A 4484-nucleotide genomic window follows, 5' to 3' on the forward strand; every position below is an offset into this window, starting at 1 on the left:
GTGTGAAGGGATTGCGGAAAATTCCCAGCAGGAACCAGAGCGAATGGAATAACGCGACCCGGGGGGCGTGCGCATTTCCTTCAAAGTGTCCCAAAGAGAAGTTAGTGTTGTGTTCGCCTCGTGCAGCCGCTGGGTGCCCGGCAGAATTTAACCCGGCCCGCCCCGGCGCTGGGTGGACGAGCTTCTGGAGCAGCGGTTCTCAACCTGTGGGTCGTGGCCCCTTTGGGGGTCCAACGACCCTTTCACAGGAGTCGCCTAAAACCATCAGAAAACACATATCTAATTACATATTGTCTTTGTGATTAATCACTATGCTTTTATTATGTTCAATTTGTAACAATGGAAATACATCCTGCATATCAGATATTTACATTACGATTCATAACAGTAGCAAAATAACAGTTATGGAGTAGCAACGAAAATAATTTTATGGTCGGGGCTCACCACAACATGAGGAATTATATTAAAGGGTCGCGGCATTAGGAAGGTTGAGAACCACTGCCTAGAGGTTCCCTTTGCATTCCTTCCGCTGTGTGCCCAGCGGCGCCGGTGGTTTGTGTCACGGGGTGACCCGGTGTCCGTCAGTCCGTGGAGGCCCCGCACCTGATCCAGGAGGCTGCGCCCCTCGAGGGGTGTTCACACTCAGGCCAGCCCGCTTGGTTTCTGCCATCGAATATTTGGCCCTGCCTTATGCTGTGAAAACATCTGGTTGGTTTTCAAAATATAAAATTAAATCGTAACTTTGAATAGCTGTTTTATGGTCCCGTGCACCCACGACATACGGTGGTGCTGCTCACCTCCCCCAAATCACAGCTTTAGACCAGACTTTTCTTTATTTTTTTTCTTTCAATTCTTCCCTTTTTTCTAGAAATATTGGGTGTTGCCGTCGGCTCTGCCGCCGCTTTTAGAAAAGCAGCAAGCAGACAACCTGCCGTCAATTGGTATAAAATTGAGCTTCCTGAGGGAAATGTCATGGAAAAGCAGACCACACTTTTCACATCGTCTCTAGACAATTTCTGTGCTGTTCCTTGCAACATTTTAACTTCAAAAAAATATCTGTATATATAAAAGTCTAAGCGACCGAACAACTGGTTGACCGGCTGCTATGATGGACACTGACCACCAGGTGGCAGATGCTCAATGCAGGAGCTGCCCCCTGGTGGTCAGTGTGTTCCCACAGAGGGAGAGCCACTCAGCTGACCAAGGGCACCAGATGCAGGGCTCATGGCTGGCTGCTGCAGTCTGGAGACCGCAGTGGAGTGGTAGTGGCGGCAGCAGGTGCAGTGGGGTGGGGATAAGCAGGAGCGGGAGGGAGGCAGCTGCAGGTGGCATTGGACGCCGGTTTCGGCCCGATCCCTACAGGCTACGCCAAGGGACCTCACTGGTGCATGAATCCGTGCACTGGGCCTCTAGTACATACATATATATCATTTTAACCGCTGTAAGTGTACAAACAAAACTGTCACCATCACCATAGTCTGTTTCCAAGCTTTTCATCACCCCCAACAAACTAGCCATTAAGCAGTAACTCCCCAACTCCCTCTCCCCATTCTGCCCCACCTGCCTGTTCGGACACCTCTGAGAAGTGGAGTCATGTGGTATTTGCCCTTTTGTATCTGACTATTGATGTGCAAGGCCCGCCTGTGCTATTGCCCATGGAGACTTCATTCATGGCCGTGGCTGAATGATTCTCGGGTGCATAGCTGTATCACAATTCGTTTGACCATTTATCTGTTGATGGACACGGGTTGTTTCCACCTTTTGGCTCCTATGAGAAATGGTGCTGTGAATATATATGTTTACAGGTGTGTTGGAGTCTGTTCTTTGGGGTAGGAATTGCTGGGTCATATGATAAACTTGTGTTTAACATTTTAAAATCCTCCTTGGAGGATATGTTTAGAGAGAAAAAACATGGTTTGACCTAGAGCCGTGGAAGTCAGTGGAGAGGAGGGTCTGCACTTGTCAACTTGGTGGGACTTGGACCCTCAGGGGGAGAGGGAGGCATCCGTCAGTGGCCTCCCGTTTTCTCCCAATGGGATGGAACCTGAAGCCTAGTGCTGTGCCCTGACTGGGAAACACACCTTCAGTACAGAAGCAGCACACAGCACCGGACAGGAGCATCAGCTGCGCTCTCCCCTCCTCCCCAGAGTTGTTTGTTGAACCTTTTGAAGAGCTACCAAACTCTTCACAGTTTGAAACTGCTTTCTTAAAGACCCCCGTGCCTTACTAATTGCCAAGTCTGATGACCTCCACCTTAAGGCCCTCGGTTTGACCTCTCTAAATCCTGGGGACACCTCGCTGTTGGTTAGAGCACCCTCTCGAGGTTTTCCCACTTGGCGATGCTCCTCCTGCACACAAGAGGTTCCGTGCTTGCTCCCTATCCACTTTTGCTCTCTTCATAAACCCTCCTCTGTCCATGTAACTTAGACTATAATTTTGATGTTTATTTTTAACTTCTCTCTGAGGATTAGATTTGAATTTCAAACTATGGACAATATCAGTGTTCTCTTGAATGACAAAACAAAATACATCTGTTAATCCTCCCAAACCTGTTCTCTCCGTGCTTCCTGTCATTCAGACTTGAAAGCTGGTGTTGTTTCTATTCCCCCTCTCCCTTACGGTCCCATGGCTAGTCAAGTTGACAAGTGCAGACAGCTCTGTCTCTGACCCTCCTCTCCGCTGACTTACACAGCTCTAGATCAAACCATGGTTGCCTCTTACTGGAATTTTTGTTATTGGACTCCCTGGTTCTAGATTTGTTTGTTTACATCTTAATTGCAATACTTTTTAGAGTTTGCTTTAGGAAACGCCCAAGTTTTTCATCTGATTTATTCTTTCTTTAGGATTTTCCGTTCTTAGAGAAAGTGAGGTTACTGACCAGGGGTATGAAGGTTTTTAAGGCTCTTGTGCCTTTGTCAAATGTGCGTTTTAAAAAGGCCTAGCAGTTGCCCCAGCTGAGTGGCTCAGGTGGTGGCAGCATCATCCCATACACCAAAAAGATGGTGGGTTCTATTCCCGGCCAGGGCACATACCCAGGTTGTGGGTTCAGTCCCTGTTCAGGGTGTGTATGGGAGGCAATGGATCGATGTTTCTCACACATCGATGTCTGTGTGTGTCTCTCTTACCTTGTCTCCGCGAAATCAATAAAAACATATCCTTGGGTGAGAGTTTAAAAACAAAAACAAAAAGTCCCTGCAATTTACATATAACTTCATCACTGATAAATGCATCATTTAACTACTTGTACTTAAATGAGTATTAAAAATGTTGCTGCTTGCCCTGACTGGTTTGGCTCAGTGGATAGAGCGTCGGCCTGCGGACTGAAGGGCCCCAGGTTCGATTCTGGTCAAGGGCATGTACCTTGGTTGCAGGCACATACCCAGTACGGCCTGTGCAGGAGGCAGCCGATCGATGTTTCTCTCTCATCGATGTTTCTAACTACCCCTCTCCCTTCCTCTCTTTAAAAAAATCAATAAAATAAAATAAAATAAAAATGTTGCTGCCTAGCCCGGCATGGCTCAGTGGTTGAAGCATCGACCTATGAACCAGGAGGTCACCGTTTGATTCCTGGTCAGGGCACATGCCTGCATTGTGGGCTCAATCCCCAGTGGGAAGTGTGCAGGAGGCAGCTCATGAATGATCTGTCTCATCGATGTTTCTATCTCTCCCTCTCCCTTCTTCTCTGAAACCAATAAAAATATGTTAAAAAGTAAAAAATAAAAATATTGCTAATTTGAGTTAGAAAATAATATTTTTATTTGCATGTCTTTACTAATTATTGAGACTGAAGACGTTTCCGTATGTATTCCCAAGCTTTATCCACGTTCTTTCATTTATCAATAGTTTGATAAATGCCGTATGTAGATTTCTAGCTCCAGCAAAATAGAATTTAACAGGCTTTCTCAGTTTGGCACTGTCGATATTTTGTGCCAAATAAATCTGTGTGGCTGAGGACGGTCTTGTGCATTGTAGGATGTTAAACAGCATTACAGCATTCCTGGCCTCTACCCATGAGATGCTAGTAGAATCCCTCCAGTTAGGACACCCAAAAACATCTAGACATTGCCAAAAGACCGTGGATATTGCCAGATTTTCCAGACATTGCCAAATATCTTAGCCCCTGGCTTAGAATCACTGGAGTAGAATAGGGAGAGTGGACTTGGCACTATGAGACTAGTACACTGGTACAATACATCCTTTTGACTACTCAGCATCTATACACACCCTTTACTATTCACTTCCATGTGAACATTCTGTTACCCTGATTAAATTGAAAAGTTAGTCTCCAATGAAACTTTTATTAAAACAAGGAGGAAGCACAAGTGAGGAGAAAATATATACAAAAAACACAAAACCCACAGAATCTGTGTCCTTTGATTCCACACACAAGAATTAGCTGAGGACTAAATTGTGTAAGCACATTACAATCCCTAGGAACCAACATACCCGTGGGGCAAAAGTAAGTTTACAGTTGTTTGTATGGA

This window comes from Myotis davidii, unplaced genomic scaffold (genome assembly GCF_000327345.1).
Source record: "Myotis davidii unplaced genomic scaffold, ASM32734v1 scaffold762, whole genome shotgun sequence".
Taxonomy (NCBI): domain Eukaryota; kingdom Metazoa; phylum Chordata; class Mammalia; order Chiroptera; family Vespertilionidae; genus Myotis; species Myotis davidii.